Below are 24,731 nucleotides of genomic sequence, written 5' to 3'. Positions count from 1 at the left end.
GAAATATTCCATTGTGTATTGTGTGTATATACATACACACACACACCCCCACATCCTCTTTATCCGCTGCTCTGTTGATGGACATTTAGGGTGTTTCCATATCCTGGTTATTATAAACAGTGCTGCAGTGAATATTAAGGCTCGTGTATCTTTTTGAACTATGGTTTGTTCGTTTTTTCTGGGTATGTGTCCTCCAAAAGAGTTTCTTTTCTTAATTTAAAACATTATGCCAGCAACAACTATGGATCTAGAGATGATTACACTACGTGAGGTAAGTCAGACAAAGACAAATATATGGTATTACTTATATGTGGAATCTAATTTTAAGAAAAAGATACAAATGAACTTACCTACAAAATAGAAGCAGACTTACAGATCCTGAAAACAAACTATGGTTCCCAAAGGGGAGACGTGGCGGGGAAGGATACACTAGGAGCTGAGGATGGACGTGGGCCCACTCCTCCATGTGACTCGGGCGACCGAGGACCCGCTGAACAGCACAGGGGACGCTGCTCAGCCTTCTGTGACAATCTACACGGAAAAGGAATAAATTCGTGTACACGTGTCACTGAGTCACTTTGCTGTACACTTGAAACTGACCCAGCACTGGAAGTCAACTCTACTCCAATAAAATCAAGGTATTTTTGAAAATATTATGGTGTTAAATTTGGTGAAGAAACAAAAAACTATGAAAGGAAAGGTTTTAATTTTTGTGAAGAAACAGTCTAGAACTCATGAAACTCAAATACATGTAACAACACAATGCACACTCATGAAGTGCTTCACACCCTGCTCTCCCCGTGTGTCCTGACCTGGCCTGAGGCCAGTTACCCCCCAGCGTGCTCACGTGCAAGCCTGACCAGCAGACCCCGCCCGGCGGAGACCCAGCCCCGCGCACCACGAGGGGGCTCACCGCACCCCCGCCCGCCGTGCCCCCTCTCTCGCACCCTCCACTGTCCTGGCAGACGCTTCATCCTCAGGATTACATTCAAGGGCCTTGAAATCTAACTCTTCACACTAATTCTCAGTTTTTCACTAGCTTTAGGGCTGGGACCACGGTCCCTGTAGTCTCCCCCAGGTGCCAGGCACACAGGGCAAGCCCTTGACTTCCGTGGAACGAGACTCCTCTTAACGAAGGTGGATTAGACCCGCGTCTTTCTGCCATCCTTCCCTCCCAGGGAGAGTGACCCTCGGCGCACCCTGGTCTGCACCACGAGGACGCCAGTCGCACCTGACGGTGGGCCTCCTGAAGACACAGCCGTGTCCCCTGCAGGCTTGCATCCTCAGCACTTGCAATGCGCCCACCACACTGGACACACTCAATACATATTGCAGCTTCTATTTTAACAGTTATTATTAACTCAACCTTGCAGCTCTTCGTTTACTCCTCACAACTCTACAAATACCTTTCGCCTTCCCACCTCCGTTATGGAGATGAAGACACAGAAACAAAGATTCAGGAACTTCGCAACATCACCCACGAGCAAGTGAGGGGCGCTGTCTGCCCCCGGGACCTCTCTTCTTCACCTGCGTGTCTATCACTGGATGGTGGTTGACTCAGGTTGTCGTGGGAATCCATACAGATTTATGCCGGAAAATCCGATTTGCTATTTGCACACTCAAATTATCTGTAAAAGGTAATACAGTCCAAATTCCTCCTTGGTCTACTGAGGAACTAAAAGAATGACATTTAGCAACCTGTCCAAAGTTCAGAGTCACCAGGACTAAAGCCTGGCGTCAAGGACCAGTGCTCCCTCCGTGCGAGCTTGCCATCATGGCTCTTCAAGAAGCAAAACACACACCTCAAAACTCCCGAGACGCCAGTAATACCTAATGGAAGCATTTGCGCTTTTTAAAACCAAGCATCTTTCTTCACTGTTTAGAATGTCAGCACTGACATCCCTGGGTTTATTTATTCCCTTACGACTAACATATGGCATTCACGACCAGATGGACTTGAAAAAGCACCTTTAGCTGCACCAAGCCAGGCTAGTTCTGACTTCAAGGAAGATGCTGAGACCTTGGTGAGGCTAAAATGAATTTTCTCACATCATTTAAATAATTGTTTGCTTGGTTTCCAGCTACTTTAATATGAGAACTGAATAGAATTGCTTTGCTTACTTTTGAAAACCATTATCCAAATAGACTTGAACGAGGAGGAGGAAAAGAGCTAGCTAAGAGTAAAACGACTACCCCACGCTGCTGGGTAACAGAGCTGGTGAGAACTGCCCTTGGGTGCAACAAGCCACGGTCTGGCACTAAGAGGCAATGGTGAGTTTGGTTTTGTCTCTGACATTGTCGTAAGTTTCTCTGAAGTCTTCTTACTCCCCTGAAATGGTGAATGAACACCCATTACCACTCCATACTCACTTTAGTCTTAAAATATACGCCTGAAATATTTTTATACAGTCATGTTGAAAATTTATGATATCAATATTTAGTGTAGTATTTTTGTGATCACTTTGAATTTAATATTCTTCACGGTACATAAAGCCTCTAGAATAAACGTACTTCCTAATCAAATGTGACCCCTGTTGCTAAGATTGCTAGGCCCCCCAGTGCAAAGTTTCTGAAGTGGCACCTGCCTGTTCACATCATTTTAACTTAGATCTATACAAAAATGTGAAACTTTGTCAAGTCACCCTGAAATTTTCACCTAATCGGTCTTTCAAACAAACCCCATTCTGCAATGTTGGCTTTTGCTTAATAGAGTTATGATTCACTCAGTGAATTTAAATAGAGGTTTACGCAACATCAAATCTCTTAGGTTTTCCCCCAAATTAATATTTTGAACACAAAATACTCTGTCAACACTTTTTATATGAATAAAATACTTACATTAATAAAATTTTCCATCAGAATAACATGAAAATAAATCCTTATTTGCAGGTTAGAGCAGTGCCATCAGCGACGCCAGGACAGACAGGACCCGGCCAGCCAAGCACGCCCTGACGGAGGGCAGGGAGCACACCCGTCCACACTGGGGCCCCAGAGCGCTGGCTCCGTGCCCTGCACCCAGCCCCCGAGGCCCAGGTGGTCCAGGGCAGGTGGGGCAAAGGCAGGCCTGTGCGACCCCAGGGGCCATTCTCACAGGTGCCTGATAAGATATTCTTGAATGACTTGTCCCTTCCCACCATCTGGCACCTGTCATGAGAAAAATGAAGGAGAATTTCCTGTAAAGTATCGAAAGTACGAGGACAGGTTTTACTAGTTTCTCAAAACTACGTCATCCTCCTAAAGAATCTTTATTGCTGAACTGGAAGGATCCCTCCACCTCCGTCCCCCTACAATCCACTGGTCCACTTAGATGAAGAAGAACCTGAGAGAGAGCAAAGGAGGGAAGAACCCACACAGAGTCGTCTATTCCTAGTGGTTTCCACGTTCTTGGAGGAGGAAGAAAATAGAACTATTCAATGACTTGAAAAAATAGGAAGCTAGTAATGGAAAAAAGAGTTCTTGGCTGAATCAGAAAATACTTGAAAACCTCCAAGACAGCCCCACAGAGGCAAGATGGGTACAGATCACAACCACCTCCCCGGGAATCCCGGGCATCCAAGTGCCCAGGGCGGCGCAGGCCCAGCACAGGAGCAGGGGGAGGCAGCAGAGGGCCTGCTTCCCAGAGCTGCCTGCCCGGGGGGAGTGGACTCGAGCAACACGAAACCCGCCCAAGGGAGGCACGCCTCATCCAAAGGAGCAGAAGAAATCAACGATTTCCGAAATTCTCAAAGGGGCTCATGCTGAACATCAACTCAGTTTCTGGTTTTATAGGGAAAAAAAAAAATCCCATGATAATCCTAGGGCATCAAACATTTTGCTATACTTCTGCTTGATTTTGATGAGTGTGTGTATGTATATATAATGAGCGTATATATATTTATACATACAGTAAGTGTATAACACATACATAAACATATACACTAACATATATTTAGCACAAGGATGTAAGTACATATACAAATATAATAATATACTATATTAACAAACATTAGTGCTTGATAAATACTAATAAATATTAACTGAAAGAGTGGGTTGCTGGCCAGAGCTTAGAAAATATGTTCATTGAAAAGATATTTTTCGGGAATTTCCTGGCAGTCCAGCGGTTAGGACTCTGTGCTTTCACTCCTGAGGGCCCAGATTCAAATCCCTGGTTAGAAACTACGATCCCACAAGCCATGCTGCATGTGCAAAAAAAAAAGAAAGATACTTTTTTTCTCACATTCTTTTGCAAGGGACAAACTAAAACCTTCAAAGTAATTCACTTTCATGCATTAAATTACATTCAAAAGTACATTATTAAAGGTGATACAGGAGCTGTTGTCAACAACTCATTAACAGAAGCCTTGTTCTAAATTAATATCATCAACAGAACTTCTAGTGGCGCAAATCTGAATGTAGAAAACAAATGTGTTGCAACAAGCCACACTACTCCTGGTGATGAGTGACAAAGCCGCCCAGCGCGATTCTCCAAGTCCGAGGCAGAACAAAAAGGAAAGCCATGTGCTATGAACTGTGGGTTTGGACTTGAGGTTCCAGGCTAAGATCCCAATACCCTGGGCAACAAGACCTATGGCTGGGGGTGCGGGCGAAGCTCACCCCGGGAGGGGGATGGAAGCCCAGAGGCCAGGGCTCAGACACGCCCCTCTGCACCCTGGGGTGGGTTTCAGTGAAACAGACGGCTGGGGGGAAAGACAGAACGAAATCCTTTCCTGAGGTTTTAACATTTCACAATCGAAGTCTCAATCCCCCAGAGTATCAAAGGTGTGTCTTCAGGGCGTGGCAAACCCAAGCCCCATCCTGACTAACCCTTCCTCTGTAAGCTGGGAGTTCAGGGACACAGTTAGGGTGCAACAGTGGAGCCTCTCAGGAGACAGGAGTCACCTCGTTTCAGATGTCCTGCCGCCGAGCACAGGCTACCAGGGAAGCGTGTGAAAGGGGTACTTGTGCTGACAAGCATCTGAAGACCCCTGTGAAATGACCCTAATCAATGAATCTGCCTGTGAAACACCATTTTGTAACATGAAGGGAGCTTCCCATGTGGCTCAGAGGTTGGGAAGAGCCCTTGGAGGAAGACACGGCAACCCACTCCAGTATTTTCGCCTGGGAAATTCCATGGGCACAGGAGCTTGGCAGGCTACAGTCCACGGGGCCGCATAGAGTCGGACAAGACTGAGCAACTGAGCATGCACACATCTCGATAAGCACGGCCTGAGGACCTACTAGGTCCCAGATGCACAGCACCACAGCTTAACACAATGCACACGAATGCTAATCTTCCGCTTGTATTTGTCTGCTGAATAAATTAGGTTAAGAGTCTGATTATCATTTTGAGGTGATAAAATTGCGCTGGATGAACAACTGGGAATATACAGAAAACTACTGAACTGTGCGCTAGACGAGGGTAGAGCTTACATTATGCAAATTATCTCCCAAAAGCTGTTATTAAAATTTTTTCTATAGCAAATTATTTTTTTAAAAAACAGTAATTTCTTAATTTTTTTACATCTAAAATGGCAACCCACTCCAGTGTTCTTGCCTGGAGAATCCCAGGGACGGGGGAGCCTGGTGGGCTGCCATCTATGGTGTCGCACAGAGTCGGACACGACTGAAGCGACTTAGCAGCAGCAGCAGCAGCATGTAATAAAATGCCGTTATCTAACACTGGTGAATGGAAACACTAAGGACTGCCGTAACTAGGCTTCTAAGTCATATCCAACTCTTTGTGACCCACGGGCTGCAGCGCACCAGGCTCCTCTGTCCTCTACTACCTCCTGGAGTTTGCTCAAACTCATGTCCAGTGAGTCGGTGATGTTATCTAATCATCTCGTCCTCTGCTGTCCCCACCACCTTCTCCTCCTGCCCTAATCATTCTCAGCACCAGGGTTTTTTCCAATTAGCTAGCTCTTCATATCATGTGGCCAAAGTATTAGAGCTTCAGCATCAGTTCTTCCAATGGATATTTGGGGTTGATTTCCTTTAGGATTGACTAGTTTGACTTCCTTGCTGTCCAAGGGACTCTCAAGAATCTTCTCCAGCACCACAGTTTAAAAGCATCAGAAGTGCGCTCGGCGGCCCCGCGGATCTGTCTCTTGCTTCAGCAGTGTTTGGACGGAACAGACCCAGGGACTCCCCTTGCTCCAGCCTCCGACCTCCCCCCAACCCTTTTTCCAGTCGCAACCTTCGGAGTCAGCCACTCAGCTGTCCGCGATCACTGGGACGAGCCACCATTTTTTAACTCCTTATTATTACCGACCAATCATGAGCTCCCAGATTCGTCAGAATTATTCTACCGAGGTGGAGGCGGCCATCAACCGCCTGGTTAACATGCAACTGCGGGCCTCCTGCACCTACCTCTCTCTGGGCTTCTATTTCGACGGCGACGATGTGGCCCTGGAGGGTGTGGGTCACTTTTTTCACGAACTGGCCAAGGAGAAGCGCGAGGGCGCGGAGCGTCTCTTGAAACTGCAAAACCAGCGTGGCGGCTGCGCCCTCTTCCTGGACGTGCAAAAGCCATCTCAAGATGAGTGGGGTAAAACCCAGGACACTATGGAGGCCGCCCTTCTCGTAAAGAAGAACCTGAATCAAGCCCTGTTGGATCTGCATGGCCTGGCTTCTGCCCGCGGAGACCCCCACATCTGTGACTTCCTGGAGAACCACTTCCTAGATGAGGAAGTGAAACTCATCAAGAAGATGGGTGACCACCTGACCAACCTCCGCAGGCTGGCTGGTCCCCAGGCTGGGTTGGGCGAGTATCTCTTCGAAAGGCTCACCCTCAAGCACGACTAGGAGCTTCTGGAGACCAGTGGCCAATGAAGAACCCACCTAACATCAGGGCTGCCTGAAGCCCCTCTCTGCAGCTACTAGGCAGCTTTTTTAACACCCTGGAGCCCTCTCTCAAGCCTTGGACCATATGGAAACAATAAAGCTTTTTGCAGCATAAAAAATAAAATAAAATAAAAGCATCAATTCTTTGGGCTCAGCCTTCTTTACGGTCCAACTCTCACATCCATACATGACTACTGGAAAAACTATAGCTTTGACTTTATGGATCTTTGTCAGCAGAGTGATGTCTCTGCTTTTTAATGTGCTATCTAGGTTTGTCACAGCTTTCCTTCCAGGGAGCAAATGCCTTTTAATTTCATGGCTGCAGTCACCTTCCACAGTGATTGTAGAGCCCGAGAAAAGAAAATCTGTCACTGCCTCCACTTTTTCCCTTTCTATTTGCCATGAAGTGACAGGATCAGATGCCATGATCTTAGTTTTTGAATGCTGAGTTTTAAGCCAGCCTTTTCACCCTTCTCTTTCACCTTCACCAAGAGGCTATTTAGTTTCTCTTTACTTTCTGTCATTACAGTGGTTATCATCTGCATATCTAAGGTTGATACTTCTCCCAGCAATCTTGATTCCAGCTTGGGATTCAGTCAGCCTGGTATTTCTCATGATGTACTCTACATATAAAATAAATAAGTAGGGTTACAATATCCAGCATTGTCATACTCCTTTCCCAATTTTGAGACAGTCTGTTGTTCCATGTCTGGTTCAAACTGCTGCTTCTTGATCCACATACAGTTTTCTCAGGAGGCAAGTAAGGCAGTGTAGTATTCCCATATCTTTAAGAATTTTCCAGTTTGTTGTGATCCACACAGTCAAAGGCTTTAGCATAGTCAATGAAGCAGAAGCAGATATTTTTCTGGAATTTCCTTGCTGTCTCTATGATCCAACGGATGTTGGCAATTTGATTTCTGGTTCCTCTGCTTTTCCTAAATCCAGCTTGAACATCTGGAAGTTCCAGCTTCATGTACTGCTGAAGACTAGCTTGAAGGATTTTGAACATTACCTTATTTGCATGTGAAATGAACGCAATTGTGCAGTAGTTTGAACATTCTTTGGCATTGTTCTTTGGGACTGGAATGAAAACTGACCTTTTCCAGTCCTGTGGCCACTGCTGAGTTTTTCAAATTTGCTGGCATATTAAGTACAGCACTTCGACAGCATCATCTTTTAGGATTTAAAATAGCTGGGCTGGAATCCCACCACCCCCACTCGCTCTGTTTGTTGTGAAGCTTCCCAAGGACCACTTGACTTGGCACTCTAGGACGTCCGGCTCTGGGTGAGTGATCACACCATCCTGGTTATCCAGGTCATTAAGACCTTTTTTTGTACAGTTCTTCTGTGTATTCTTGCCACCTCTTCTTAATATCTTCTGCTTCTGTAGGTCCATACCATTTCTGTCCTTTATTCTGCCCATCCTTGCATGAAATATTCCCTTGATATCTGCAATTTTCTTGAAGAGATCTCTAGTCTTTCCAATTCTATTGTTTTCCTCTATTACTTTGCATTGTTCACTTAAGAAGACTTTCTTATCTCTCCTTGCTATTTTCTGGAACTCTGCATTCAGTTGGGAATATCTTCTTCTCCTTTGCCTCTCGCTTTTCTTTCCTCAGCTATTTGTAAAGCTTCCTCAGACTATCGCTTTGCCCTGTTGCATGTCTTTTTCTTGAGGATGGTTTTGGTCACCACCTCCTGTACAAAGTTACAAACCTCCATCCATAGTTCTTCAGGCACTCTGTCTATTAGATCTAATCCCTTGAATCTATTCACACCTCCACTGCATAATCGTAAGGGATTTGATAAATCACCCCAAACAGAGTGGCCTAAACCTCCACCTGCCTCAGCCTCTGTGGGCTGCAGATCTGGACTGGGCACAGCTCTGCTCCATGGTGTCTGGGGTCTTGGCTGAGAAGCAAGAAGAGTAGAACGCAGAGTCACCTGCCAGTCACTGGCAGAAACACCTACCAGTGTTTCTCGCCTGCCGGGAGGCTGCTGACTGGGGCCTCAGGATGACTCGTTTAGGGCCTTGCCACATGCTCTTCCTGCAAGAGCTGGCTGACCTTCACAGCACGGTGCTGGCTTTCCCCACAGCAAGTGTCCTCAAAGAGAAGCCAGGCGAAAACTGGACCGTGTTTTTAAGATCTAGCTTGGAAGTCACACAGCATCACTTCTGCCACACCAGCGGGTGAGGTGGGTCACACGCCTGGCCCCGGGGTCACAGAGAAGGAGCAGAGACTTGCCTCCTGGCCAAGTCCCATAGTGAGGCCATCTGCAGGACGGGAGGCGCCACTGGGGCCACTGAGGAGAACAGAGTCTGTAATGCAATCTCAATCTTCCGGAAGACCAGCAAATTAAAAGTCTGGGTTGGTGGGCTCCCCTGGCGGTCCACTGGTTAAGACTCCGAGCCTCTAGTGCAGGGGGCGTGGCTTTGCTCCCTGTTCCGGGAGCTAAGACCTCGCATGCCAGGTGAGGTGACCAAAATCTTTTTTTAAAAAATCTGGGTTACCCAGCATTTAACATGACGATGATGTGTCAGTCGCTCAGTCACGTCCGACTCTTTACGACCCCATGGACTGTAGCCCGCCAGGCTCCTCTGTCCATGGGATTCTCCAGGCAGGAATACAGGAGTGTGTTGCCATTCCCTTCTCCAGGGAATCTTCCTGACCCAGGGATCAAACCCAGGCCTCCTGCATTGCAGGCAGGTTCTTTACCATCTGAGCCACCAGGACCCCATCAAGTTGTACTTTACACCTCGTGAGTGAACCTCTTATTACCCGTAACAAGGTGTAACTTTGAGGCTGCACCCAATATTGCTAGGTTGCTCTGCCCCAGTGAACACAGTATTGTGACCCTGAGTCAACAGGTGATGATTCAGCTTCACCCCCGGTGACCACTGGGCAGCGAGCTTCTCTGGAAAACACCTCAGACAGGCGAAAGTGCCGCTGTGGAGGCAGAATCATCTGGGCCCACAGGCCGCACGCCCCACGCACAGGGCACTAACCTCTCAGGATGGCACGTGGCCTGGGGGCAGAGCTGTGCCCTCCTCCACCCCACCCCTGAAGTCTCCAGCACACCGTGCTCACTGAATGGCGGAGGAAAGAAGGAGGGGAAGGCAGGAATATTCACAACTGTGAATTAGAGAGCACTACTCCAGTCCCTACCGTCGGTCTCTTTGGATAAAAAGGAAAGCAGAAATCGGCGGCCTGAGAGCACGCCTCTACTGTCAGGAAAGGACCCTCGGGAGGAGGCCGGGCAGGCTCTGGTCCCCGAGCTGGCTGTGACCTGCCCTGGGACCCTGACCAAGCGGCCTGACTTGTCTGGGCCTCAGTCTCCTCCCTGCGAGATGAAGGACTGTCAGATGATGACTGTGGGCGGCACACCGAGTGGCACGAGCCTGGAGGCCGAGTCTTCTTCAGGATTAAAGTTTAAACTGTACGGTCTGCACGTCTGTGAACAGCGAGAAGGAGGGTGAAGTGTCCTCCGGGAACCCGAGGGCTCTCTCAGGAGCCGTCCTTGCCCCGGGGTTGCCTCAGACCTCAGCCCTCCGGGCAGCAGGCTGTCTAGACTCCCTTTACAAAATAAAAGCAAACAGGTATTTCAGTCCCATGCAGTCAAGACATCAGTACAGTTTCAATGCACAGGGGAACTGATTTTCTAACAAACAGACTGCACACATTTCCAATGAAGATAGATACTAGGCCTTTGCTTATTATTTTCACAAGTTCAGCATTTTGAACGCACGTCTTTCTAACCAGGGCCTCCCTCTCCAAAACCAACCTCTTGGACCTCCTGGAAGCAGAAGCAGACAGGGCCGCCTCCCTGGAGCCAGGCGCTCCGGGTGCCCCGCAGTGTCGCTGGAGAGATCCTCAGGTGGACGGAGCTTGGCAGGCCCACACCAGCACACGGGGCGGCGACCATGCTGGGAGCCTTCAGGACAGCCAGCCCACGCCACGGGGCCAGGACACTGCACGCACGCACACACGCATACACACACACACGCACACACAGGCAAGTCGAAAAACCACCTCTCAACCGGAGTCTGTCACCAGGAACTGAGAGACCGAGGCGGATGTCAGCAGAGGAAGACCGGAGCCAGACGGACAGCTCTGGTAACGGGCGGGGGGTGCGCAGCTCCGGGGAGGCTGGATTCATTTACACTCATCCTGAATGCAGGCTCTCGGCTGGAACATCTCACTTAAAATGCCAGAAGGTTCAAAACCCATTCATAAGCTTTCCGGAATGCATGCAGTCACCATGGCAACCCTGACATTATATTTCTTGGCACTGCACATATAAATTACCACCCATAATGCATTTAATACAGTTTGGGGCCACCAATTCAAAGCAAAATAAATCTGAGTTCTGACTCTCAGCCTGCCTCTTAGATAAACAAAGAGGAACAGCTGGAGGGAGATCCAGCTGGCCCCGGGCTGGGACGAGGCTGCACACACGGAGATGCTCAACTGAAGGCCGACGAGCACTGAGGACACCAGACCTCACCGTCCGGCCGGACGCTGCGATTTTGAAAACCAAAACGTTCCACGCCAGATTCACGGAACTGTCGCTCCCTAAGTTAAAGATACAGCATATTACATCCATAGCCACATCCCTGAAATTCGACCATGGCTGTTAGCAAGGCAGAGAAAATGCAGATCCCTTTAAAGAACATATTTTATGATTCATTTCCAGCACATCTGTCAACACAAATAAGGTGGCTGTTCAAAGGTCCAAACTGTCCTTAATAAGAAACCAAAGTTTTTCTCTCTCAGGTTCAGAAGACATCTACTCAATCATAATTCTTTGCCTTCATCGGGGATATTGATAAATATTTAAAATACTTATCATGCATGGTTTACAGAGTCCCTTACCTTCTCAAAATCCACCGTGAGCACAGAGAAGGAAACAAAATTGCCGTGCACAGACTGCAAAGGCATCTTCAGCTTCGCGTCCCCCGGCAGCCCACTGCATCAGTAACTTCACGGAGCTGCTGCAGGACAGGCCTGTGCTGGCCACAGTGCCCACAAAACCCACCTCCAGCCTCACCACTGACCGGCTATGTCCAGGGGGGCATTGCCTTCTCAGTCTCCTCCTTCAGACTCCAGGCCGCGGGCCGCGGCTGTGGAGGGGGGCAGAAGACCTCCCCGCCGGTTGCTGCCATATTAACAGGCACTTTGGTAGCCGCTGCATTGCAGTCTTTCTGAAGCAAGCCACCAAGCTCAGAAGCAGGAGCGCCAGAGAGAGACTCCCCAGCACAGGAAGCTGCCTTCTGAATCACAAAGATTTTCTAAAGATCTTTTAAAAAATAAATGTTGCGAAAACCTGGGGTGAGGGGGAGGAGAGCATTTCTAGATTTCCAACCTGTTTCCTGCAGGCTGGCGAGTTCGTGGCTTTCGCTGGAGGACGGCTCTGACCATGTGCTATGCTGGGTGGAAATGCAGAGAGGAATGAACGCGCCTGATGACACACCGTCCTCACTGCTCAAGTGTCCCGATGACAACCCTGCACCCCTGCTGCCTCCCGCCAGCCCCGGGGCCCGAGGGGAGCCCCCAGCAGCCAGAGGACTCAGGCCAGGAGGTGCGGGAGCTTCGGGCGCCCGGGTGGCAGCAATCACCCTGAGCGCCCAGCTACCGCCTCCGACAGCGCGCCTGAAATACTGAACCGCGACCACAGAGCCAGCCTCAGAAAAGACACTGAGAGTAGCAGCGTGCTTGCTAAGTGACCTTTAACTCTCGTTGCTCCACTCGGTCTGCTCGGTGACCCTTACCCACGTGCTGCCTGTGAACGGCCATGCCGAGGCCGAGCTCACCGTCCTGCTGGCGAGGGCAGGCTGGGGGTGATACTCCCAGGACAGGCCACCCTGGGCGTGGGGGCTGGGGGGGCGGGACGGCGGGCTGGAGGTGGGCCAGCTCGGCGAGGAGGAGTGCCCGGCAGTAGCTGACGGACGGGCACCCCCGGGAAAAGGGGGGATGAGGGCGGCAGCCCTCAAGATGGTGCAGTGTCCCCAGCACACATCTGCGACCCCCAGCGAGAGCGGTTTCTGCCCTGAAGCCCATGGGACCCTCAGCGCCACCGCCACCGCCTCACAGACACCCAGGCACCCAGTCCCTGAAGCACACAGCCGCCCTGAGCGCCTGGCCACCAAGTGCAGGGGGCAGAGCCTGGACCGAGCGGGGCACCCTGCACCAGCCTCCCCACACCGCCACCTCTCAGAGACGCCAGCTGCCTGCCCCGGCTCCGGCCGCTCCCCGCCAAGCCCCATGCTGAGCCGGGCCCGAGGGGCAAGTGAGGGGTCCCTCCTCCAGGGACACCCGCAGCTGCCTGCAGACGTACGCTCTTCTCCCGGGTGGGGGGTCCTGCTCCGCCTTCCCCTGCCCACCTGGCTCCCCTCACGCCTCCAGCCCCGGAATCTCCTCCAGGAAGCCCTCACCACTGCACCTCTTCCCACCACAAGCAGCAAGCAGCAAGGCCCTTCCTCTGGGCTCCCGTCTGCCCTGGAAGCGACCACACCATGGGGAAATGAGGCTGAGTGCCCACAGGGCCCAGCATCACTGGTGCGCAGGGGCAGGGGCACAAGGCAGACCCCCGGCCCCACACCGGGAGGCGCCCCCTGGGTCACCTCCACCCGAGGCCCAGAGGATGTCAGCCACCGCCCAGGTGGGAGCCCCAGCGTCACCCCACCCCTCACACGGGCCCCCAGCCTGGGTCCAGGGGCTCCGCCTGGGGAAGCCACCCTCCAGGGGCTTCACTCCGGGACGGAGCACATTTATGGGAACACCACAGCTTTCCCACCCCGTCTCTCCCCAAGGAGGGGCAATGTGAATAAATGAATATCCTGGATCAAACCAGGTCACCTCAAGTCAGCTCCTGACTGGCTGGATAACTCACAGCACGAGGTGGCTGATCAGAAGGGAAGGCAGAGAGAGGCGGCGTGGGGACACCACGCTTTACAGACACTCACTGGAGTGGTTTAATGGACTCAGAGGAACTTCCATCAAACGTCTCTAGGCACAGTTAGAAGCTCCCCACAGACTCTACCCCAGATGCTGCCTTTCAGATCGGGGATCAAGGCTGCTGTCTGCAGCTGCACCGCTGTCTGGCCACCAGAACCCAGTGCTCTGGCCCGAGCAGGCTCTCCCAGGAGGGTCTGGAGGAGGGGCCAGGGGTCTCACCTCAAGACGCTGTGCCTCCTGGAACAAGCAATACCTCAGGACAGGCCGGGGAAGCTGCCCGGGGCTGAGACCCGGCCCCCAGGTCCAGCACCAAGAGCGCTTTCAGGGCAGTGCCCTGGGGGAGACAGCATCCCCAGGGAGATGGGGGAGGAGGGGGAGCAGGCTACAGGACCCCACAGGACCGCCGGCCAGGTTCACTGCCTGAACACCAAGGCTGGCGAGCCAGGCCCCCGCCTCCCCGGCTTCCTGCTGTCTCCACCGTCCGCTGAGCAGGCAGCCAGGCTCCAACACGAGGAGCAACGTCGGGTGCACAGCTAGGGACCGAGCAGAGCTGCCTGCTGTCCGCCCTGGGCCTAGCACGAACCTCCTGGGGTGGGCACACAGCCTGCCGCCTCTCAGCCCAGAGCTGGGGCAGAGCAGAAAGGGCGCCCCGTCTCCCTCTGACACGGTCCCCCAGTCGACCGCTCGCTCTTTCTGAATCTGGAATTTCCTGCCGACAGAAAAGGAGTAAGGCTTGTCCTATGAACCTTAGTTGATTCGATTCACTGCTATAACACACGTGAAAAGTTGCTGAAAGCACAGGCTTCTCAAAACATAGACACAACCGTTACAAAATAAAGCCCGCATCCGCAGAGCGCTCGATCACTTCTCCAAGCTTAACTCAGTTCACATACACGATGAGAGGCCTGAAGGGCTCTCCCCATTCACTGAAATGACCACACAGAACCTGCTCCTTCACTAAAGAGCAGTGACGAAATTCACAACCAACTCAGGCAATCAGCTAATGCTGTTAACGTACATTTACATGAGCTCCATACAAATTATGGAAACATCCCTACAGGCCTCGTTTGGATACTTACGAAAATGCTCAAGAGGATCACGGCTAACTTAAGGTGTTTATTACTTCAAAACAGACAACCCAGTTACCAAAGTTAACCTGAAAAGAGCCAAAGGAGTGAGCGTATGCTGCCTGAAGAGGACACAGATAAACCACTCACTCAGTCACCCTGTGCAGCTGGGGCCAGGGAACAAAGGGGTGTCCCTCAGGAAAAGCGGGGGTAAGAACCCAAGAAAAATACAAAATACAGGTAAGGGTTAGTTGGCTTAGAAGCAGAACAGACTTAATTAGCTGCAGAAAATCTACGGGGACACTCACTCGATGAGTGTCAGATGTGATGTGATCTCAGGAAAGAAGGCACTTCAAACATGAAACAGGAGCCACCAGGTCACCAACAAAGGTGAGAGGCCCCAGTTACAAGCAGCAAAGCCGCTTTACACATTTAAATGGGAACCTGGACAGTACAGCCAAGAAACACCCCCAGCTGATGCCAACACCTCCAGGTCTGCACCCGAGACACGACGTCCACCTCACGAACACCCGCGGGTGACTGTCCCGAGGCACACTGTTCACAACAGCTAGAAAGGCGATGCGGCACAAAGGCACCTGCGGACTGATGAACACTGCCCCCGACACACAGTGCGTCCACATGGAGGCGTATGATTCAGCACAGAAAGGAGCGGCCTGCCGACGCACAGTGCCACACGGGCGAACCCTGAACACACGACGCTACGCGAAAGAAGCCAGACACAGAAGGCCGGGCGCATGCTGTGTGACCCCAGGCGTGTGAACCGCTCACAGCGGGCAGCAGCCGCACAGCCCTGTGACTACGCTACACCCTGCTGAACTGGACGCTGGGAGCAGGTCAGCTGCGCGCTGTGCGGCTACAGTCGCGCACAAGGCCACGTGTCTGGGAGGCAGCCTCCCTTACTGAGACAGCGCATCATCTAAAGAAACAAAACAGGGAAAATGCTGTGAGTCTTCATTCTGCCCCCCCAAAATGCCTTATTCTGGGGGTGCCCCTTCCAAATGGTAGTAAATAAGCTTCTCACTGTTTAGAACAACTCACACTGTTTTTGGTAACTCCTTCTCCCCCAAATCTCAGAGTTCAACAGTTTTATAACAAGTAAATTGATTTGAACTTTCATGTAAAATAGAAATCACACCTACATGCAAATGTAGCACTTTTAAACACAAGGGAGGATGCTAATTAGGGAAACCAGGCACCCCACCACCATCACCAAAAAAGTGCTCATTAGTTTTTTCCGCTATGAAATAAATATGAGCACTGGGGTTTTTAACATCCAGAAATATTTATAAGACTTCAAGTCAATACAGTCAAAGAAAACACACGCGCTAACTGAACGTGAAACTCACAAAAACAAAAGCAAGCTTCTGTATAAAGTAACAGACCGACAGAAAGACTGTTTCCTCTACACCCAGCAAACAGCTCCCACTCACCCCGTTGCCATGTGTCCGTCTCAACGTCCTCAACAACCCGGCCAACAGGGGGCGACGCGCCATCTGAGCGGTTCTGTCATTGGCTGAACCCGTCATCACGATAATCTGTGTTTCTATTTTCCGCAGGAAGAGAATCATGTCTACTCACAATTCACAATGAGTCAACCAGTGTGTAAAATATTTTACATAATGGGAAAATTTATCGTGACCCAAAAGTTCAGCGTGTTCTCATTAAGTTACCAGAAATTACAGATGTGAAGATTCTTCTGTTAACTTAACCAAAATCAAGAAAAGAAACTAACTCATATATACACACATTTTCGGTTTGGTAGATCTAATTTTTTTTTTTTAAACGCTACTGTATGCATTTCAAATTACTCAGACTGGTAAATCCATACTTTAAGTACTGAATAAAGAAAATCTGCATGCTGACAACATAGGCAGTTTGAAACTGGTTTTGACGCTGCGTCACTTGCTACCTAAACAGCTAAGCAATGTCAAGACCTGGCAGAGGAGGCTTCAGTTTTGTAAACACCCCTACGGTGAAGTGGTTTTTCCAGAACTATGATACCATCTAACGAGTGAATTAATGGAGCCTTCCCAGTGTGCCTCACTGTGAATAAAACCTTCTGTGGAAAATCTTACACGTAGTGCTGCATACACTTAACATTTTCTCACGTGGTACGGTCACTGGTGTGTGTGTGTGTGTGTGTGTGTGTGTGTTTAACAATCCCAGGAGGGAAAAACACATAAGCAATTAAAACACACACAACTTTTCTATTATGACCTTTTAAAAAACCCTCAGTCTTCTGTGATACTCTAAAGGCAACACTGGGAAACAGGTCTGTTCACACGCGCAGTGCAGATGCAAAGGTGGGAACTGCACGCTCTACCTGTACACACGTCCTAAGAATCAGATGCTTCTAAGTCCATACACATAACTCCTCTGTAGCGAACGTAACACCACCAGATACTTTCTATGTTACAGGTTAGTCCCCCAAAAAGGGTAATTATAAAACACGAGGAGGCGTCTCTTTAAAACCCTGTTAAGTAAATTACTTGCAAATACTGACCACAAAACTCTGGGTAATGCCAACATTAATCACTCATAAAACCCCAGAATGTGTCTTGAAAGAAGATTTTACAATACAAACTCTATTCTTAACTATCTTAAAATACATCGCAAAAGACCATTCTGACAAGACTTTCTGAAAACTACAATATCTCTTATAAAATCTAAAAGACTGAAAGTGTGTTTCTGATTCAGTGTCATGGCTCATTAAATCTTAAGTCCAGTGCCTTGGACAAAAATAATTCTAAATCTTTGGAAAGGCTAATCTTTAATACACATGTTCAGATGAGAGTTAATACAATCTACATAATTTATCAAAGACCACAGAAAACTGTCAGAAATAATACAAAGTGACATCTGCTTCAGGAATAAACTTTTGGACCCCATATCCATTTCAAATGCCTGAAATATACATTTTGAGACATACTTCAGTCTTGGGTCTTCATTTTCTAACAAAAAAGGGCAGCCTTTCCTGCAGCCTGGCAATTAAACATTTTTTACAAAATGCAAGCACCATACCAAAAAGCAGGTAAAGTTTTTTACATTAAAGAGTTCCATTTATGCCAAAAATGCATCTTAAAGACAGTAAAGCAAAACTATATTCATATTTTAAAAGTCAGAAAACACCTATTAAATCCATTCAATGTTGAAAAGTCAAAGCTATGGTTTTTCCAGTAGTCATGTATGAATGTGAGAGTTGAACCATCAAGAAGGCTGAGTGCTAAAGAATTGACGCTTTCAAACTGTGGTGCGGGAGAAGACTCTTGAGAGTCCCTTGGACAGCAAGGAGATCAAAACCAATCCATCCTAAAGGAAATCAACACTGAATATTCACTGGAAGGACTGATGCTGAAGCTCTAATACTATGGCCACCTGATGCAAAGAGTTGACTCACTGGAAAAGACCCTGATGCTGGGGAAAGGCTGAAGGCAGGAGAAGGGGACGACAGAGGATGGGACGGCATCACGGACTCAATGGACATGAGCTTGAGCAAACTCCAGCAGACAGTGAAGGAAAGGGGAGTCTGGCATGATACAGTCCACAGGGTTGCAGAGAGTTGGACGTGACTGAACTGAACAACAAATGCTGAAAACTCTTGGGTCAAGAGGGCACGGTGTGAGGGTACAGACAGGCCAGCCAGGGCGGAGGGCCTTCACGTTTTCCTTCCGGCCCCAAGCTTAACTTGCAGCCATGGAGAGCACAGAGGTAAAAGGGTCTGAAACAGAAGACACCCCCCCCTCCCCCGCCAAACACTGTGCAGCACCCCTGAGCCCCCCGCCAGGCTGCTGGGAAGGGACCCAGGACGACCCAGGACAGCCGATGTCTGCAAGCCTGGCACCGACACGCCCTGCAGCCACCTCCCTGGGGACACGCTTCTCAAAGCAAAGGAGGCAGGTGGGGACAGCAAGCCCTGTGACCACCAGAGGCGCCCTCCCCAGTGTGCTCCTCCCAGGATATCACAGGAGGGCTGGGGCCAGCTTCCTTCTTTTCAGCACCAATGCCTAAAAGTCAGACATGCACCAAACTGGCCCACAATCTCTCACCTGAGTCCCGAAATCCCAGAAGCTCTGAAAACATGTTTATAACACGCCCTGGCACGGCGCCCGCCCCACTCACCTGGACCGGTCACACCCGCTGCAAAGCTCTTACTGCCCAATGACAAGGTACTAGGCGTTCTAGTGTAGGGTCTATTCACTCATTCCATCCTAAACCTCAAAACTTCCAAAGTCCCAGACACCCTGGCCCCCAAGTCGTGAAGGGTCATTAAAGGACGACAGGGCAAGCCCAGGCTGCACAGTGACCCGAGCGCCCATGGATGGCCAGGAGACGGCAGCGATCTGGACTCAAAGTCTGGGTTCACACACGCATTTGGTTCTTGTGTGCACTTTCTGGGCACACGTGTAGTAGACCCCTAGCAGAGGCTGGACACACCAGCTGAACACGAGGCTGCAGTCCCTGCCTTCGTGGAGCTCAGAGCCCCAAGGAGAGACCAGGGAGGAAAGAGAGAGTCACACCTGGCAAACAGACGCCAACTGCGGTCAGGAGAGGGTGGCCGCAGCGGAGACCCTGCAGAGGCACCTCGAGAGGCCCGGCAGGCCCTGCTCTGGAGCTCAAGAGGGCGACGGAAGAAGGAGCAGGTCCTCAGGAGGTCGGGAGAACTGGGAAGCAAGGGCCTGTGAGCCAGTCACGCACATGAACGTCCGGTTACAAATCAAGCTCCCTCTAAGCCCTGGCCATCTCATCTGTCAACACAAAGCGGGAAGAGTACGCCCCACAGGCTCCCGTCCCGCGGAACTGAAATGGCGGGAAAGGCAAACTTTTAGTCGCTCAGTCGTGTCTGACTCTTTGCGACTCCCATGAACCGTAGCCCACCAGACTCCTCTCTGTTATGGAATTCTCCAGGGTTGCTGTGCCCTTCTCCAGAGGACCTTCCCGACCCAGGAACTGAACCCGTCTCTACTGCATTGCAGGCAGATTCTTTACCGTCTGAGCCACCATGGCGGGAGGGGATTTAATTATATTAAAATTGTAAAGGAAGGAAAGAAAGCAGGCCACGCGATTACGTCTCTTAAAAGGCTGGCTGATGCGCTGCCCGCGGCTCCCCCAAACCACTCTGCCAGAATTAAAAGCCGCGCAGTGCCGTTGTTAACCGTTTCGCAGAAACAGGAAAAGGTTCACTAAAACGTCTCCGGTGGGTGTGGCGCCGCAGGGCCCGCTTTCCTCCCCGTCCTCACCTGGGAAGGGGCGGAGCCGAGGGCGGCGCTTCCGACGGCCGCCCCGCGGCTTCCCCCACGCACAGCGCAGCGCCTGCCAAGCAACCATTAAGACGCACAAACAGGGAGCTTTGGAGCAGCTGCAAAAGCTCTATTAAGGGTAACAAAATGGGTAAGTGGATCTCAAACTCTTTAAGGTTAAATGCTCACTTGGGTGAGATTTAACAGCATAACAATAGAATGCCATAATGAAGTGGCTTCTCAAACTTTTCCACCAAAATACACCCCAAGGCACCGGAGAGAGAACCCCGAGGGTAAGCATTTTGAAGTGAAGTTTGAGGTTTCATATTAAAAATTCATGCAAATTTTACATCTAACCCCACAGCAACTCCTACCATGCCCTTCCCCTTCTCGTCACTCTTAGCTTTCGGAAACACTGGCAATCTGAACTTTCCTCATCCTCCCCCAGCGGAATGGAAGGCCTGCGAGGCTACTCGCCTTCTCTCTGGAGCCCATCAAGAAGCCCACCCTCCACCCTGGTCCTGGACCCCAGCCCCTGCGTCTCAGCCTCTCTCTGGGACCACTCCCACCAGCATGGGGTGGGCGGAGGGGAAGGTGGAAGAGGCTGTCTAGCCCCAGCTCCCCACCTCCATCATGCTGTTCACTCACAGCAAACTTTTCAAGGAGCTGTCAATACACACAACCCATTCTCCCTTAAAATCCTGCACCTGCCACCCTACGGCAGCTGACCAAACACCACTTGGGTAGAAGTCCTCAAAGACCTCCAGGCTCCCGAGTCCAGGGAGAGGGTGGCTCTCACTCAACCTGCCTGATGTCCAGTAGCTTTCCTGACTCCAGTCTCACCTGCCCTGTGACTTCCAGGCTGGTCCATCTCGTTACCAACTCAGCATCTCCATGTGAGCCCCCTGCCCGCGGACCCACCTCCAGCAATCCTTGGCTCAGGAAAAGGCCCCACACATGTGCTCAGGTCATAAAAACTGGCCTTCCCTCACACGCCCCACACCCGGTCCACCAGCAAAGACCGTCAGCTCCATCCAAGTATATTCCCAATCCAACTACACTTCTCCCCAAGCTCCAGCCCCCCTGGCCTCCTTGCTGTTTCTAAAACACACTTTCCACTGCAAGGTCTTTGAACTTTGACCTCTCTACTTAAAACCGTTCCTCTCCCAGATCTTCACATGCCTCCCTTCCCTGCTTCTGTTTCAGTCCCTAAATAACCGTGACCCGCTCAGCACGGCTTCCCAGATGCCCCTGCCACACGCCGGCCTACATAAGCCTACTTCTCCATCCTCTTCAGTCACTCTTCACCAGCCCCCGATGCAGCTACCAGTTGGCTGACTGTCCCGTTCCCCCATTAGAAGACCAACTTCGAGGGGGCTAGAAACCTAGACTCATTCACCACTGTGTTCCCAACTCTTGGAACAGAAGCCAGCTCAAAGCGAAGGTGCTCAGTCAATGTTCATTGAATCTGTCTGCAGTCTTATTTTGGAAGATTATTTTTTGTTCATATGAAACATTCATTCACTCATTCAACACTTTAACACAAGAGTTTGCATGCCCCTGATTTAGCAGTTCAGCAAACACGCTTCCAAAGTCCTCCTTATGAATTCAGACCCAGCTACACGGTCAACTATCACAACACTGGATAACGTGGAGAAACCGGAAACAGCCTAAGTGTTCAAACGACCGAGAACTGAAACAAGAAAACTGGCACAATCATGTAACCATGCAGCCTATCAAACAGGGTGCCCTTCTAGCAAAAGCAAGTCCGGCTAACCTGGAGATGAGAACCGCGTGACTTTAAATCTACTAGTAGCCACACTGGAAAGGTAAAAAGAAACAGGTCAACTTCAGTAATATCTATTATCTGACCCAATATAAAATTTGTTGTTTCAGTAAGTACTCAATATAAACAATTATTAATGAGCTATTCTGTGGGTTTCCCCCACACTCTCTGTTTCCAGGCTACACTTACAGCACACCTCAATCTGGACTGGCCACATTTCACGTGCTCACTGTGGTTCAGGGCTGCTGTGTCAGCCCAAGTTTAGACTAGGAAAAAGGAAAATGCTCATGATTTAATAAGTGAAACAGAGGAAGTTACATGTTGCAGAAATTGATCCTAAGATGCATGAGGGAATGCAAGGGACTCAGACAAAACAATCTTGAAAAACAAGAACAAATTTGGAGGACTCATTATTCCCAATTTTAACACTTACTATGAAGCAAGTAATCAAGACAGTATTGGCATAAGGACAGACATAAAGATCAACAGCAAAGAATTTAGAGTCCAAAAATAAGCCTTTGCATTTGTGGTCAATTCATTTTGACAGGGGTACCAAAACCATTTGATGGGGAAAAGAACAGTTTTTACAACTAACAGATAAGTGGATGTCCAGCTGCAAAAGAATGAAGCTAGACCCCTACCTCACACCGAACACAAAAATTAACTCAAAATGGATCACAGGCTAAAAGTAAGAGCTGAAAACAGGAGTCGATCTTTCTGATCTTGGATTAGGCAATGATTTGCCTAATCATAACCAAAACCACAAGCAACCAAAGAAAAAAAACCAATAAAGTAGATGTCATCAAGGTTAAAAAATATCTGTGCATCAAAGGACAGATGGACACCATCGAGAAAGTGAGAAGACAGCTTACAGAATGGAGAAAAGAAGTCATAAACCATATATCTGATAAAGGAATTGTACTCAGATTACGTAAAGGACTCTTATACTCAAGGACAAAAAAGACAACCCAACTTTAGAAATGGACAAATACACATTTTTCCAAGGAAGTTTATCTAAACGGTCACTAAACACACAAAAGGATGCTTAACATAACTAGTCATTCAGTTCAGCTCAGGTCAGTTGCTCAGTCGTGTCCGACTCTTTGCGACCCCATGAATCGCAGCACTCCTGGCCTCCCTGTCCATCACCATCTCCCGGAGTTCACTGAGACTCACGTCCATCGAGTCAGTGATGCCATCCAGCCATCTCATTCTCTGTCGTCCCCTTCTCCTCCTGCCCCCAATCCCTCCCAGCATCAGAGTCTTTTCCAGTGAGTCAACTCTTTGCATGAGGTGGCCAAAGTACTGGAATTTCAGCTTCAGCATCATTCCTTCCAAAGAACACCCAGGGCTGATCTCCTTTAGGATGGACTGGTTGGATCTCCTTGCAGTCCGAGGGACTCTCAAGAGTCTTCTCCAACACCACAGTTCAAAAGCATCAATTCTTCAGCCCTCAGCTTTCTTCACAGTTCAACTTTCGCATCCATACATGACCACTGGAAAAACCATAGCCTTGTCTAGACAGACCTTTGTTGGCAAAGTAATGTCTCTGCTTTTCAATATGCTATCTAGGTTGGTCACAGAAACTAGTCATTAGAGAGGTGCAAACCAAAACCAAAATGAGCTATCATTTCACACCCACTAGAACGTCTAAAATAAAAACGATGGACAGTAACAGTGCCTGGAGAAGAGGCGCAGAAAGCGGAACTTGCATACACTCCTGACGGGAATGGAAACTGTCCCAGCTACTTGGAAAAACAGCCTTACAGTCTTTCAAAATGTTACACATAGAGTTACCACGTGACCCAGCTTTGTTTACAACAGATACAAAAACTTAGGTTCTCACAAAAACTTTTATAGGATATTTCATGGCAGCATTATTTATTATAAAAATAATAATTTTCCCCAAAAGGGGAAACAACCCAATGTCCATCAACATGATGACTGTATAAACAAAGGTGGTCTATCCATACAATGGAATAGTATTTGCGTACAAATACTAATTACTGTTACGTGCTACAACAGGGATGAACCTTGAAAAGATCACACTCCTGAACGACACCAGGCGCGAAGGACCACATACCACATATCAAAACATTAACAGTGGGGAGGTGATGGGAAATATTTGCTTTTTCTAAGTATTCTACCATGACTACATTGGCTTTTTTCTTGAAACAAACAAAACACACCCCCACACCACTCTTTCAAGCATTAAAGTCCTGGTATGGGGGCAGTGTGGCTCTTGGAAGCTCAGCAAAAGAGTGAGTGTAAGCAGAGGCTGGCCGAGTGGATAAGCCCCTTCTGAAGCCCACAGGGATCCGTGTGCGTGCACCCTGAGCTCCAGCGGGGCTAATTTCCCAGACAAGGGGTCCTAACAAGGGCAGACGGAGCCACACAGCCCCACCAAGGTGATGGCTGCATCCCAACACCACGGCAGGTCTCGGGGACATGGTGCGGAGGGGGCTCCAATGGACAAGCCTGGGTGGGGGTGGGTTGGGGCCTTGCTCTCCCAGGACTCGCTGTCAGGACTCCTCAGGGATGACCCTAGTGCAAACAAGACCTTTCTGAAGAGTTTGGTTCAGAAAAGCAACATCTATTTGGCTGGAACAGTATCTCTACGAAGTCAGCCCATCTGAGCAACTTTGGATGACGCCAAGAGCCCAGATGTTAGAAGGAAGGCCTTCACCAGCTTCATATTCGTACAGAGACCAGGGTTCTGATTTCTGCAAAAAACAGTCCACACACCAACGGTTCCCCATTAGTGAGGGCTCAGAATCAGTCAGGAGTGCCCCTCCTTTGCTCAGAAGAGAAGACAGTCTGTCCCGGGGAATCCAGACCGTCG

At 49.6% G+C, this 24,731-nt stretch overlaps 1 protein-coding gene and 1 pseudogene across 2 annotated transcripts in view; one reads left to right on the top strand and one right to left on the bottom strand.

Annotated features, from left to right (window-relative positions):
• TRAF3 (TNF receptor associated factor 3) overlaps positions 1-24,731 on the bottom strand; it is a 116,244-nt gene that overhangs the window by 65,850 nt on the left and 25,663 nt on the right. The gene's annotated exons all lie outside the window — the stretch shown is intronic.
• LOC109575255 (ferritin light chain pseudogene) lies at positions 6,142-6,946 on the top strand (annotated as a pseudogene).

This window comes from Bos indicus, chromosome 21 (genome assembly GCF_029378745.1).
Source record: "Bos indicus isolate NIAB-ARS_2022 breed Sahiwal x Tharparkar chromosome 21, NIAB-ARS_B.indTharparkar_mat_pri_1.0, whole genome shotgun sequence".
Lineage (NCBI taxonomy): Eukaryota > Metazoa > Chordata > Mammalia > Artiodactyla > Bovidae > Bos > Bos indicus.
Note: the sequence above shows the minus strand (reverse complement) of the source record. Positions and strands in the feature narration are given on the sequence as shown.